Source organism: Cajanus cajan, chromosome 5 (assembly GCF_000230855.2).
Source record: "Cajanus cajan strain Asha chromosome 5, NIPB_CcT2T_4, whole genome shotgun sequence".
Lineage (NCBI taxonomy): Eukaryota > Viridiplantae > Streptophyta > Magnoliopsida > Fabales > Fabaceae > Cajanus > Cajanus cajan.
This window is the reverse complement of record NC_138521.1, coordinates 4360197-4376695: the sequence shown is the minus strand read 5'-3', so window position 1 is coordinate 4376695 and position 16499 is coordinate 4360197. Positions and strand designations below refer to the sequence as shown.

The 16499-nt window shown below is 31.9% G+C and overlaps 1 non-coding gene across 1 annotated transcript; it reads left to right on the top strand.

Moving 5' to 3' along the window:
* The first annotated feature begins 2600 nt into the window (after positions 1-2600).
* TRNAK-UUU (transfer RNA lysine (anticodon UUU)) lies at positions 2601-2672 on the top strand. Its single transcript has one exon. It is a non-coding gene; the product is annotated as a tRNA-Lys (tRNA).
* The last annotated feature ends 13827 nt before the right edge of the window (positions 2673-16499 follow it).

The window sequence follows — 16499 nt, the reverse complement described above, 5'->3', positions numbered from 1 at the left end:
GCGATGAGTTGGTAGTGACTAGTGAGGACATAAGCAAACTATTTAATTTAAGGTTAAAAACTTATTTTGGTCCTTTATAATCTTTTTTTGTTTCAATTTAGTCTCTCATTAATTTTTGGTCTCAATTTGGTCCCAAACTAATTAATTGATTTCAATTTAGTCCCAGATTAATTAATTAGTTTCAATGTGGGACTTTTCGTCCAAATTACTTTAACGGTGTTAACTTTTGGCCACATGGATGTCACATAGATGCATACGTGGTATTCACGTGGATGAGAATTTTTTTGGAAACTCCTGGACCGGAACGGCCCGTTCTAAAATCGGAACGGGCCGTTCTGGTTGCAAAATTAAAACACCACCAGTGAAGCAGAACGGGTAAACCAGAACGGCCCATTCTGCTTTCAGAACCGGCCGTTCTAGATTCAGAACGGCCTGTTCCAAAACTGTGAATAAAATATTCTTTACTTAATTGTGTTTTTGATATTATAATTATGCAATTTTGATCTCTAAGGTTTTAGTTGAGTAATTTCAGTCCTTAAAAGATTATAGTTGTGTAATTTTAGTCTCACAATTTTTAATTGAACAATTTTAATTTCTCAAATATCATAATTGTGCAATTTTAGTCTTTCTCATTAAAAATTTAATAATTTTAAAATTTTAATATATATATATATATATAATGTTTTAAAACTATATAATTGTTTGTTTATTTAAATTAACATATATTATTTTTTTAATGTATCAAATGATATATATTTATTATTACTAAATAAATAAAATTTATATATTATTAGTATTTTAATATTACTGATAAATTAATACCAATAATATTTTTACTATATTTATAAATAAATTAATAATTTGATAAATATAACTTAATATATATTAATATACTTTTACAAAAATATAAATATATAAGATCAGATATATATTTCTAATTAATATACTTATATTTTTGTAAAAGTATATTAATATATAACAAGTTATATTTATCAAATTATTAGTTTATCTATAAATATATTAATAATATTATTGATATAATATCAAAAATTATAATATATGTTAATTTGAATAGATAAATAATTATTTCATTTTAAAAAATTATATATATATATTAAAATTATTAATTTTTAATAGGAGAAACAAAAGTCATACTATTATGATATTCGAGGGACTAAAATTGTTCAATTAAAAATTGAAGGACCAAAATCGCGCAATTGTAATTCTTTAAGGACTAAAATTATGCAATTAAAATCTTGGAGATCACAAAACTGCACAATTGTAACATTTAAGAGATAAAAAATGCAATTAAACCAATATTCTTGATTAATTTTATTAAAAAATATAATAATTTTAAAAAATATTTTTTTATGGTAAAAATATTTAAATATTACTTTATAATTTTTTGCAACTTATTTAAGATTAAAAGAATAAAATGATAAAAATTAATAAAATAATCATAATAAAATAAAATATAAAAAAATATTAATATATTTATTTTATTAGATATAATAACATAATTAAAATATAATTATTAATATATATTTTATAAAATTATTAATATTTTATATATTAAAAAAATAAAATAAAACTGGAACGGCCCGTTCTGAAACCAGAATGGGCCGTTCTGGTTGCATTTTCGGTGTGTTAATTTTGCACATGGAACGGGGCGTTCCGGATGCAAAATCAACAGACCAAAAGTGCACCCAGAACGGCCCGTTCCGGTTTCAGAACTGGTCGTTCTGGGTCTAGGTGTTTTCAAAAAATTTCTCATCCACGTAGCATTCACGTATGCATCTACATGGCGTCCACGTGGCCAAAAATTAACACTGTTAAAGCAATTTGGACGGAAAGTCCCACATTGAAACTAATTAATTAATCTAGGACTAAATTGAAACCAATTAATTAGTTTGGGACCAAATTGAGACAAAAAATTAATGAGAGACTAAATTGAAACAAAAAAAGATTATAAGGGACCAAAATAAGTTTTTAGCCTTAATTTAATTTTAGGATTTTTTTTAAAATTTTTTAAATTTTTTTTTCCGTTTCTTTCTCGTGTCTGTCTGTAAATGATATAAAAGTAATTATACTAAAATATATCATCGTTCGCGTAGAGTTTAATAAATTCATTTTTATATATTTCTTATGAGAAAATTTAAAACCATAAATTTATAACGTTTAAACGTTGACAAGTGAAATGTAAAGAGCATTTAGATGTAAATCTTTTTTTTTACAGAGAAAATACATCTCCATATAATTTTAGTATATAGGCAAAACATAAATCAAATTTAACTACCAAAAAAAAACATAAATCAAATTTATTATATTTTTTCTATAAGATTTCAAATTAAACAATATGAAAGTATTTTATATTCAAAAATATGTTTTTACTAAGCGTTAATTTATGTTAAAAGTTTAATAATAAAAAATATATTTGAATTTTACCCTTAGTCCAAGCTCTTGTGTTTTACATATGGCACTTATTCCATAGCAATGATGATATTTAATTCTCTGTCAGTTGCCCTAAAATTTCACGTCCATGATTGCACGTGTAGTAAGATATGAAAAAGTTGAATGCACAGTACTTTATTAACATCCAAGCCGTCTTAGCTCAGTGGTAGAGCGCGTGGCTTTTAACCACGTGGTCGTGGGTTCGATCCCCACAGACGGCGTTTAATATTTTATTTTAGCTGCTTTGAAAATATAATTACATAAAATGTTAAAAATAAAAATTCTAATTAATTTTTAAAAATATTTAATACTTCCTTTTATAATTAATGTTTTCAAAGAATTAGCAAATACAATTTTACATTGTATGAATATTTTTCTATTAAGATAAAAATATAAAATTAAAAGATATTTAAATAATATAAGTGAAATGTTAAATATATAAATCAAAAGGAAAATATTAAAAAAAACATAAAATGTAGATGATTAAACATTTTTAATTTTAATTTTGTTTTATTAAAATTTAATAATTTAAAAATTATAATGTAATTATCCACCTTGACCCCTATATTATACGGCACAATTATTAGCAATAGAAAACTTCTAACTTTAGACTATAGACATATAAATACCAAAAAAATGTATTATACTACATGCATAAAATCAATTAAATAAATAAGAGCAACATAAATACAATGATTCAATAAAGTAAACTATACATTCTAAATTGTTGGTCAAGCAACTACAATTGTCTATACAAATCTACCATTGTCGAGTAATCAACAAAACATGCTCTCACTCCTATGCTACTAAGTGGCTTCCATAGCAACACTTCAGTCCTATTCTTGTCTTATTGTCATACCACATATACTCATCGCAGTCTAAACCATTATGAAATATGTAAGGATAAATTAGAGTAAAAATAAATGACATAAATATAACACAAAAACCATGACATCATCTCATTTTTAACAACACAACAACAAGACAACACAATATATAGCACAGATCAACATAACAACAACTTTAAATTCATCATAGCAACATTTTCATCACAGTTTAGCACAACATATGAACAACACAATCAACTTAACACATCATATATTCAACACAACAACTATACGCGTCATCACGCATTTCAACTAGGAGATCTCCTACAATACGAGGTGAGCAATTCAAATGATTTGACCTTATCAAATCGACAACACAAGGTGATCTTTTTAGGCTTGCTAGATCAACAACAAATTAGATATAAATCCACAATATAACAACTTGATTTCTCGGACGTTGCCACTTAAACAAGGAAGTATTTTACTACTATCAAGGTAGAACAATTGGGTATGAGACTACCATGATATTAGCTAGCTTAACCAAGTCTCCTATGAGATTATCCCATTGACTAGCCTCCAAATACTACAACCTTATAATCTTAGTTAGGAACTAAATTCTCAACTTCATACTTTATTCGATTAGTCACTTGAAATCAGTATAGCTCAACTCGATCCCTATATTATGGTCGTTTCGTACATGTGTGTCTCGACCTTATCCATACATGATACTAACAAAGTCCTAGACAGGAAACAACACAACATCCACTTCAAGGTCAACATCCCAATAAAGGTTTTCAACAACACAATCATCATATACTACGTCATTTAATAACTTAAATTAACAAGAAATCAACACTTCATCAACCATATAATTTTTTTCTTCAACAACTAATGCCCGATGCTCCTCACCTTACACCCAGCGCCATCTAGGTAGTTAGCCTCTACCACCCCTTCCATGCCCGACGCTACACAACCCGCACTCGACATGGCTAAGGTAGAGGCCCCTAAGATCTTGCACCTTCTCAAGCATAAAGTCCCTACCCAAGTCTTGATTGACGTCACCACCTTAACACTCAACAAAATCTAGACAAAAAGCTTTTGGCTTGGTCACATTGGGTGCCACACAACTTTGGGTATGATATCACTAAGTTAGAGAACTCTCAAGGCTTCCATGACCCATGCCATTCCAATCGAAGACGAGTCCCTATCCTCATGCCCAGGGCCATTAACCCTACGCCCAACATGATCAAGATAAAGAGCCTCAAGTTAGAATAGTGATCGACACCTTAAAGGCGCACCCAGTGTGACATTAGATTTCTACATATGCAAAACCTGATTTTAAACCACAACCTGAAATCCAACAAAGGTTCAACACATGGAACATCAAACATCAAGTATATACATCAAAATCAACTAAAACATGTACTCAAATCTAACATGCAACCAAGATTTTTGCAAATAATCAATTTTGGCTAACAACTCGAAAACCTCATTTTCAACTTGTTTTCCTCTTTAAATTCATCAACACAACCACACATAATGCGACTCCACACTACAAAAAACTCAAAAATGGTTTCCCAACCCTCAATTCGTACAAAACCCCATAAATTTCAAACTTTCCTTGGGTAGCTTGGTTCCGAGGTAGAAGAAGAAGAACGATTGGTGCTCCGCATGAGTCAACGAGATGATTGAAGGTTTCCACTACATGAATCACAAACAAAACAACTTAGAAAGGATTGGAAAAAGAAGAGAAAAAGATTGAGAGAAAATAGCTCACGGATCATAAACCTTCTCTCTAGAATCCTCTCTCTAGAAAGCTCAGGGAAATGAGTTGATGAGACTCTGTTCAAAATATAAACCTTATATACTCTTCTCTTTAGGGTCCAACTGGGTTTCTACTTAGAAAATCTCCTCTCAACACCACTGAAGCTATAAAGGATTCTCAAACCCTTGAACCTCTTAACACTGATAACTCAACTAAATAACATAAAACAACTAGAGGTAATATAATACTATCGCAACTTATATTGTCATACAATATTTTTAAAATTATACAATTATTGTCCAATTTATATTACATATATTGTAATTTTTTATTTATATATCAAATAATATATATTTATTATCATTAAAAGAATAAAATATTTATATATTATTATAATTATAATATTATTGATAAATTAATAGTACTAATATTACTAGTATAACTATAGATAAATTAAAATTTTCATAAATAAATTACTCTTACAAAAATACAAATATATTAGATAAAATAAATATTTTAAAATTAATTAAAAATAATGATATATCATATCATCCGTCAGTGACTCATAAAAAAAGTAATTAGATTTTTAATAGAACAGACTAAAATCATACAAATGCAACACTTGAGATTCTAAAATTATTGAATTAAAAACTAAGTGATCCAAATCAGGGACGGATCTACATAGGAGATAGTGGGGGCACTTGTCCCCACTACCATTTTATGCATATTTTTTTTATCTAAAAAATAATATATTTTAAAAAATAAAATTTATATTCTAATAATATATATATATATTATGGCTAGATCTAAGTTTACTTTTAATATTAAAATCATGTTATAAGGCTATTGTGTTCTGGATCTATGAATTTTGGTTTACCTTTTATTGCTTTATTTAATTTCTGTTTTATAAATTTTGTGAACTTTTATTTGGATCTGAAGATGGTCCATGGTGTTTCTGGAATGGGGCGCGATGCAGTAAGGCCTATGGAAAAGCAGTAAGTCAAGGAGTTTATGCGCTGACCGTAGATCACCATGAATGATTATCAGATCTGAAAACCTTTGTAAAGATTTCCTTGAAATGGTTTATTGGCTGGAAAACTCTGGATCTTCTGGTTCAGAAGAGTGTCTCTTGAACACCCCCAGAGAGACTCGTTACTGGGTCACCAACAACGCCACGAACTAAAAAAAAAAAAAAAGTTTTTCTGGGTAAAACAAGTTCATGATCCTTTACTCATCAGTAACTTTATATGATGATTTTGTATTAAAATCAACTTAGGTCTACCTATAACTTTTTATGGAACCGTATGAGGGTGATGATACTGGATTTATTTTTATCATGAGTAGCTTCCTTCGTTCTCTCTCTCGCCGTCTTACTGTCAAAGCATCCTCCTCCTCTTCTTCATCTTCCAAAAATCTACTCACTGAGCAAAACCAATCTATGGAGGAAATTCCTCCTAAAAACAATATCTTTGAAGAAGAAGTTTGTTTTGAAGATATTAATCAAGCAATCGACAACTGGGAAATCCCCAAAATCCCTCAAGATGAGCTTTACATCCCTAATGAAAACAAACATGTCCGCAGTTCTGATTATATTATCAAGACTGCTGAAAATAATATCCCTTTGGATCCTCAAGCTGGTGAAGAATTTCACCTTCTCTCAAAGCAATCTCTTACCGAACACTCTAGGAAGTACAAGTACCTTCATATAGGTTGTGTCCAGGTAGCTGTTAAACCCCTCGTCCGAGAAGGGCTTAACGCTTCAATCCTCATGTGTCTTAGAGATATTAGGCACAATGATTTCCATGATTCCCTTATAGGAACCGTAGAAACAAGTTTAGGACATGGTCCTGTTTACTTCAATTGTTTTCCAAACAAAACTGTGAGTCTCTTAGACAGAAACGTCTTAGATTCATTATTTTTAAATATCAGATTGCATGGGTTAAACATGAAAGAAGGTTCTATCCATGCAGCACTCCTGTTTAGGATCCAATACAAGGTTATGAACACTTGCAACTCAAGGGTTCTCCTTAAAACAACCGATCGGGAAACCACTTTGTTTGTCACTGACATGGCAAAGGCCAACGTGGCTGTTCCCAAACTTATAAAATGGGATGAAGTTGAATTACCCACATCCTGGCAAATCGATAAAGCAACCCCAACCTTGCCCAGACAAGCCCCTGAATTCCAAGAGATTAGGCAATCTGAGGCTGGTAAGGTAGAGATCATTTTTGATCGGAGAAATTCTTTTTCCACTAGATCTGAAGCTACTAGATCTGAGTACAATAGTGCTAGAAGATCTTTTTCTGTAGCATCCCAATCTTTTAGGAATCCTAGGATCATCATTCCTGAAACCAACCTTCAGGGTTTAGACAATTCTTCGTCTATCCCTAGATCAATCTATAGTAGGGCTGAAGAAGAAACCACAACTGAAATCCATTCCCCTACTCAATCTGAAATGCAATATGGTCATCTATGAATAGTTACACCATAGATAAACCATCCCTTCATAAGGAATTTTACTCTGATGTTTGGACAACTCAGAGGAAGTGGTTCCTTAGTAATTTTAAGGGTGACCGTAGGTCTGATATCATAGATTTATTCTATACCTTCCTCAATAATGTCCAAACCCATGTTTGTTTCTTCGATTGGTTAAATGTTTACCTTCGAAGGAATAATATCCACCCACCTTGGGTTATTACCATCACAGAAGACCTTTCTGTCAATACACTTACTGTTTGGCACCGTAAGGACGGGAAATTGGTCAAATCTGACCTTCCGCCTAACAGTAGTTATTTTATCCCAAACTTAGAGGACAAATACCTAGCTTCGCCCTTTAAGTATAAATCTGATGAAACCATAGGAGCTCAGGATATTAAAGCCCTTATGGAACAAAACAACTACACCAACAAGTACCTCCAAGTTCTAGGAGAAAATCTTGTTAGAAAACCTTCATCCTCTGGGACTAAGGATGATGATTCGGTTATCAAACCTTTGTTCAAACCTTTTAGTCTTAACAGTCAGACTAAAAACAAATTTAGAGCCATCCATCTTAACTGGACTAAGTCTTTAGAAGAAACTAAAGAAGCCAAAAATAGCTCTATTATTATCCCTGATACCCCTAGTTCGTCTCAGGTCGGATCTATCAAGACAGGACCCGTCACTAGGAGTACCTCCCAAAAAGACCAATCCCTTAGGATTAACAAGCTAGGAACCTCTTCTATAGGATCTGATTCTGAAGTTACTGAACCCAGTAATAAGCCTGTTCTCCAGGTTAATCCTGTAATCACTAAGGCTGTGAACTGGAAGCAGCCATCCAAACTTTACTATAATCGGGCCACTGCCCCTGATCTCCTTCTAGAGGAAAGGAATGATCAAAGTTTTCGATCATTCAGTGCCACAAACATCTATGAATGGAATATAGATGGTTTAACCGAGTATAATATCCTCAGTACTCTCCAACATATGACAATGGTTTCTACAGCATATCAAACTGCTCTTGATAGTACTGATGATGCTATTGTTGAAATCCTGACGTCTGGTTTTTCTGGACAACTCAAAGGATGGTGGGATAACTATGTTTCTGAAGAAGAAAAGCATGAAATTCTCACTGCCGTCAAAACTGATGCCGAGGGTAACATCATTACCACAGTTAAGGGTGATTCTATCCCCGATGCTGTAAATACCCTTATCATGGCCATTATCAAACATTTTATCGGAGATCCCAGTATTTGGAAGGACCGATCTGGTGAACTCCTGTCCAATCTTAAGTGTAGAACCTTAGGAGACTTTAGGTGGTATAAGGATACCTTCCTTACAAGAGTCTACACCCGGGATGATAGTAATCAACCATTCTGGAAAGAAAAATTCTTAGCTGGTCTCCCAAAATCTTTAGGAGATAAAGTTAGGGAGAAGATCAGATCCCAGTTTAATGGTGACATCCCTTACGGCCAGTTAAGTTATGGCAACCTCATAGCTTACGTCCAAAAGGTAGCCCTCAAAATCTGTCAAGATGACAAAATCCAGAAACAATTGGCCAAAGAGAAGGCCCAAAACCGCAAAGATTTGGGAAATTTTTGCCAGCAGTTTGGTCTTCCTTGTTCTAAGGATTCTGGTAAACCCACCAAACGCAGAAAATCCTCTAGGCTCCAATTGAGTAATTCTCACAAGCCTGGTAAAAGAACCCCTAGATTTAAGTCTAGACAAATCACTAACACAACCAGTAGGCCTCCTGTGGTTAAACCCACCCCTCGGGGCTTCAATCCTACCACAAACCCTAGGGAAACTAGGACTTGTTTCAAATGTGGCCGTAAAGGTCACTTAGCAAAATTCTGCAGAATCTCCTCTAAAGTTAGAGAACTTAATCTTGATTCTACCATCCAGGATCAGCTTAACAACCTTCTAATCAACTCCTCTGATAGTAGCAATGAAGATGTTGATACACCTATGTCTTCCTCCGAAGATATTCAAGCTGATGATGACCTTTCCTCCTCTAGTGACGAAAGCTCTGACTCTCCTCTCATCAATGTTATCCACAATGATGAGCAAAATCTTCTTCTTGATGTCTTAAAGTCCATTCAAGATCCCCATGAAAGAGATGATTATCTTGAAAAGCTCAAGACAATCCTCCATAAACCTAACAAGTCACAGCTTGATAATAGGTTTGTTAACAATAAGTTTGCTCTTACTCAAACCCTCAAACGCCTTGAAAAAACTGCAGCTAAGCCAGTTACAATTCAAGACCTACAGATTGAAATCAGTTCTCTTAAATCTGAGGTTCGTGACCTCAAAAAGAAGCAACAGTTACATGAAACTTTCATATCTCAAATAACTGAAGCTTTTTCCGATAACGTGGTTCGGCATGACCATGACAATCCCAGTGATGACCATGAATCTGACCATGTCTCCACTGATGATGATACCCTCTTCAACGCTCTGATCAATCATTGTAGCATTCAAAAATTCTATATTGATGTTACTATTTCAGTCGAAGATTTTGTCTTAAAAACAATCGCTCTGTTTGACACTGGAGCTGATTCTAATTGTATTCTGGAAGGACTCATTCCAACCAAATACTTCCACAAAACCTCCGAGAAACTTAGGACTGCTAGTGGTTCTCGACTAGAAATCCAGTATAAGCTCCCTTCTGCAATCATTCAAAATGATAATCTCCAGGTTGAAACTCCATTTCTCCTGGTAAAAAATCTTAAGAATGATGTAATCCTTGGAACACCATTCATTAAATCCATTTTCCCTATTAAGATATCTGATGAAGGTATATCTACCCAATATCTAGGAAAAACAATCATGTTCAAATTTCTGAATAAACCCCTCTTTCGTAACATCAATCAGGTTGATAGAAAGCTTAATCAAATCAATTTCCTTAAGGAGGAAATCTCTTTCAAACATATCGAAAGTCAGCTTTCTCAATCCCATATCAAACAAAAGATTATGAGTCTTCATGATCGATTTCAATGTCATGTTTGTTCCGATCTTCCTAATGCTTTTTGGGATAGAAAGAAACATATGGTCAGCCTTCCTTATGAAAAGGATTTTACTGATAGGCAGATCCCAACCAAAGCCAGGCCAATCCAGATGAGTCATGAACTTGTCATCCACTGTCAAAAGGAGATCAACGATCTTATTTCCAAAGGTTTAATCCGGAAAAGCAAGAGTCCCTGGTCTTGTGCAGCCTTTTATGTCAACAAGGCTTCTGAAATCGAGCGTGGTGCTCCTAGGTTGGTCATCAACTATAAACCACTTAATCAAGCCCTTCAATGGATTAGATATCCAATTCCTAACAAGAAAGATCTTCTTTCCCGATTATATTCGGCAAAGATCTTTTCTAAATTCGACATGAAATCTGGATTTTGGCAAATCCAAATCAATCCCAGTGATCGCTACAAGACAGCCTTCACTGTCCCGTTTGGGCAATACGAATGGAACGTGATGCCCTTTGGTCTTAAGAATGCCCCTTCGGAGTTCCAAAATATCATGAATGATATTTTCAATCCATACTCAAATTTCTGCATTGTCTATATTGATGATGTTCTTATCTTCTCCTCATCCATTGATCAGCACTTCAAACATCTTGAAATATTTTTCAAGGTAATTAAACGAAATGGCCTTGCTGTTTCTAAAACCAAAATCTGTCTTTTTCAGACAAAGATCAAGTTTCTTGGTCATGAAATCTTTTAGGGAACTATCCGACCAATATGTAGAGTCATAGAGTTTGCTGATAAGTTTCCCAATCAGATTCTTGAGAAGACACAACTTCAAAGATTTCTTGGTTGTTTAAACTATGTTTCTGATTTTTTTCCCCAACTCAGTAACATAATTAAACCTCTTCATGAAAGGCTCAAGAAATCTCCCCCTCCATGGACTACTGTCCATACCAATGTGGTCAGACAGATCAAACAGCAGGTTAAAGTTTTACCCTGTCTATACCTACCCAACCCCAATCTCCCAAAGATTGTCGAAACTGATGCCTCTGATATTGGTTATGGAGGTGTTCTCAAACAAGCCATGCATGATTCTGAAAATTGCATTGCTTTCACATCAAAACATTGGAACAAGGCCCAACAAAATTATTCTACTGTGAAAAAAGAAGTTTTGGCCATTGTACTATGTATTTCAAAATTTCAATCTGATTTGTTGAATCAAAAATTTTTAGTCCGTGTTGATTGTAAATCAGCCAAAGATATTTTGCAAAAAGATGTTAAAAATTTAGCATCAAAACAAATCTTTGCCCGCTGGCAAGCAATTTTAAGTGTTTTTGATTTTGACATTGAATATATCAAAGGCACCTCAAACACTTTACCTGACTATCTTACCCGTGAATTTCTACAGGGAAAGACAGAATGCAATGACGCCTAAATTAAGGCCGCGATCATCCTCTTCTAGGGGAAGGGGAAAGGGAATCGTTCTGGGCAAACCAAATCGCCCAGCAAAATCAGCATCCTCAATTGAGGATGACAAATCAATCAAGGTTTCCTCAGAAACCTCAGACAAAGGGTCATTAACCCGAGCTGGGTCATCTCAGCAAAACAAACCAATCGCTGGGTCATCTACTCAGCAAACCAAAGCAGGGTCATCTACCCATCAAACCAAGCCATCGGACTATGCCATGGCACTTCCAACCCTTCTAGCCCTTCAGGATTGTGGGTTAACCAACCTCCCTTCCAAATCCTGGAAACAAATTTTTTCAGAAGAACCTAATGACCTCTTCTGGGATCAAAACCTGAAATCAATTATTTCAGAAATTTCCAAATCAAAGGTAACTTTACATCCAAAAGAATTGGTCGAGCAGCCTCAACCAATCACCCAAAAACAACCTCCCAAGGCCTGGAAACAGATTCTTGCAGAAGAACCTGACCCATATCTGAAATCAATTATTTCAAAAATTTCCAAATCAGAAGACTTGGTTGAGCAGCCTCAGCCAGTTGCCCAAAAACAACCATCTTCCTATCTACCAAAAGAAGGAAGGTTTTATCCTACAATCCAAATGGAACCCGAATTTTGGGATCCAAATCCAAACAAGATTTGCGAAAAAATCCTTCCACCAGGTTTTCTTTTCAAACCCCTTAGTCTTATCAAGACAAGGAGATTTTACGAATTCATACTGGTGGATTCCAAATCTGTTTCAATTAAACACAATTTTGACAAAAATGATAACCAGCTTATCACGCACTCAACAATTCAAATCCTCAAAATTTTGACTTTCAAAGATTTTGACAATAAACCCAATCAAGTCAGAAAATTTTCTCAGCCATTTGACCCAATTGGGTACAATTACTGGGATTATCTTAATGCCTGGACAAATGTTTTTTGGTTTCAAAACAAACACCACAGGCACTCCTGGCTTATTTATTTTAAACAAAATATTCGGTATTTCTTTCCACAATGGTTCGCCGAGTGGTGGGAGTATTTTGGACCTATCCTGAGTATCCTTCCCCCAGACATCAGAGAAGGATATAATCAGTTCAAATCAAGGTTTGAAGAGGGGACCAGCCAGTTCCATACATCTCTTCATTTCTTCTCAAAGTTCTCTTTAGCTTGGATCTTTGCCTGGCAACACCAGTTCAAGAAGACCTCCAAGCTTCTTCCAATCTTAGGCAAGCAAGCCTCTGTCAAATGGTGGGATCAGTTTGATGCATCCCGAGCCAATACACAAGGAGTAGCGCTTTGGTTCCAAAAGAATCCAAAGAGCCTCAAGGTCGCTGATCCAGAAACTTGCCAGTTTCTTAATCGAAAGGCTAAGATCGCAGCAGCCCTTGCAGCATCCACAAATGATGAAGCTTTAGCGACAAATCTTCATCAAATTCTTGAACTCCTGCAGACAGACTCGGAGTCCAGTTCGTCGAAAGGAAAAGCCAAGAAGGAAGTCTCTTCTCCATCCTCTTCATCCGGGTCATATTTCCAGAATGAAGATGATTGCTTCGGAATCAACCTTGATGAAGCATCTGAAGAAGACTGAGTTCCTCCAATCGCTGTTAAAGCACTATTCCGGCTCTGAATATTGACGACATCTTGACGTCATCCTGACGAAAGAAGTCAACAACCCAGGGTCAACAATTACTGCTCATTTTGCTTTGCGGAAGTGTACTGTTCACTGTAGCGGAAAACTCATTTTACTGTTGTAATAGTAATCACTGTTGTAATAGTAACTTTAAGTTTTCTATAAATTTGTATCCTGCCTAGAAGAGAGGCACCGGTTAGCGAAAAGAGAGTCTAGAGTGAGAACCTCCTCCTTCTCTCTTGCCTTTGTATCTTCTTGTTCAATCAATACAACAATTTTGTATTACTCTTTCTTCTACTTTTATTTCTTGCATCATAAAACTTTGTGAAAACCTGGGATTCGTAAGCCTGACTCGTCAGGTGTGCCCTTGATACCCAGTATTGTGCGGACTACCGCCGCGTAAATCTGGTTTTAATTGTTGCATGCTCATCTGCATATTCCTCCTTTCTCGTTTTCCCTAGATCCACCACCGGGACATCTGGCTAAATTATCATATGTATAAAATATAAATTTGAAGGAGGTATTCATTTATTTAATATTTTTTAAATTTTTTAAGGAGATTAGTTCTCATATGTGATAAAGAATACCCATTAATAATGAATTAGTTTTTTTAAAAAAGTTTAATTATATTATATATATATATATATATATATATATTAATGTTCAATTATATAAAGTAATATGTTAAAAAATTAATTTTTGATAAAATAAAATTTGGATGTTTATCTTTTATACTTTTTATTTATTGTATACGTTGATTAAAAAGATCAAAATAGTAAAGATTGTAAGATTGTATATGTTGATTAAAAAAATCAAAATAGGAAAGGTTGGAATATTTATATTCTATTTTAAATTTGTATTATAAAATATATTTTAAAATAAATTATCATCTAAAAATTTATATCAAATATTAAAAATATTTTATATCATAAATAAATTAAACTTGTTTTTTTTATATAAAATTTAACATATTTATTTTTATGATTTTATTAGTGTTAAATTATTATAAAGTAGGTATTTAAGATTGTAGTTCTAACCAAATATTTAAAAAATATCTATGACAGATAAATAAGTCATATTAAAGACATGTAATTTTAAAGAAAGTTAGGTTCAAATCTATTAAATTATAATATAATCTAGTCTTACCCGATTTATTTCCATCATTAATCATAATTATAGATATAAAAAATTTGTAAAAATAATTATGATATATATTTATACTTTTAAAAGTTATATGTAAAATTTTTAATACTACAAATATATGAGTAAGTATTGTCTCCACTACCTAAAATTTATGGATCCGTCACTAATCTAAATTACATAATTGTGATACTTAAATGACTAAAATTGCATGATTAAGATACTTGAACAATCAAAAATATATTTAAGCTAGAACCATTTTTAGAAGGAGGATATATATTTTTAACATAAAAAATAAAAATATATTTTAAGAGTGAGTATTAGAATTTTAGCGACAAAGAAAATATTTTTATTATTGGTTTTTTTTTTCCTTTTCCATTGTACATAAAAGATAAAACTTTAAAAATAGTTAACAATTTAAGGTTCTTTATATAAATATAAATATAACAATATTATATAATAGTTAACAACATACGTTACCAAGAAAAAATGGAGTTAGGTCACAAATTGTCATTCTATTGTATTAGATGGAAAAAGATATATTACATAATATTTTTAATCTATCATAATTACAATAACAATAATAAGATTTAAACTTAAAATTTTATATTTTTTTTAATCTTACATCATTAAACTAATTTCAGTATCATTGTAAGATAAAAGTATTATGTCCTTATTATATTAAAATGAATTGATCCAATAAATTAGTCATCATCATGTTGTATACATGCATAATCACATAAAAAGAAAATAAGAGTGGATGATTTCATTGGTCTAATGTTATAACTCAACAATAAGGGTGGATGATTTCATGTGTACTTAAATAGTGAAACTTATATATATATATATATATATATATATATATATATATATAGAGGATGATTCCGTTTATTTCAGGAGTAAGTTTACTTAAATTTATTCCGTTCAATAACCCATGTTCTATATCAAATTTTAATGATCCAACTGTTAAATTTAAAGTTCTTAATGCATAGATTAAGTCTGCAAATTTTTTTAAAAATTTAAAGAACATTTGATACTTCATTTTATTAATTCAAATTGATGAATAATTATAAAATATTTTATACATTGATTTAAATTAATGAAACAAAATATTAAATGATCTTCAATTTTTTTTTAAATTTATAGATTTGATCTATGCATTAAGAACTTTAATTTTAACAATTGGATCGTTAAGATTTGATGTAAAACATGAGTTATTGAATAGAATAAGTTTAGATAGACTTACTCTTGGAGTAAACGGAACCCTCCTTATATATATATAATTATATATTTTAAATATTTTTTTTGTTATTTTTAGAATACATTTTATATATTAATTTTATAAATAACCTAAAAAAACTTATCTTAAGTTGTGTTTAGATAAGAAATTTTAAAATTTGAAATGCTTAAAATTTTAATTATTCTAATTCTAATTTTCTTTATTTTATAATTACTTTTATTGAATGATTTAATTTAAATTTATTGTATTTAAATACTTAATTTAGATACGACAACTTAATTTTTACTTCATGAAAAAATCATTTTTTAATATATGTTTAAAAATTGAAATTTTAATATTAAATTTTATAAAAATAAACATCGGTCAAATTTAAATATTTAATAATTAAAAAAATAACAATAAATAATATTTGTTAATTCAAGTATTTTAAATATTTAATAATTTTAAAATATAAATATTGATTAATTTTATGTCAATATAATAAATATAGGAAAGGTCAGAGAAAGTGAGAGAGATGAAAAAGAAAAAAAAAAGAAGAGAAAGAATGGAGAAAAGCGATAA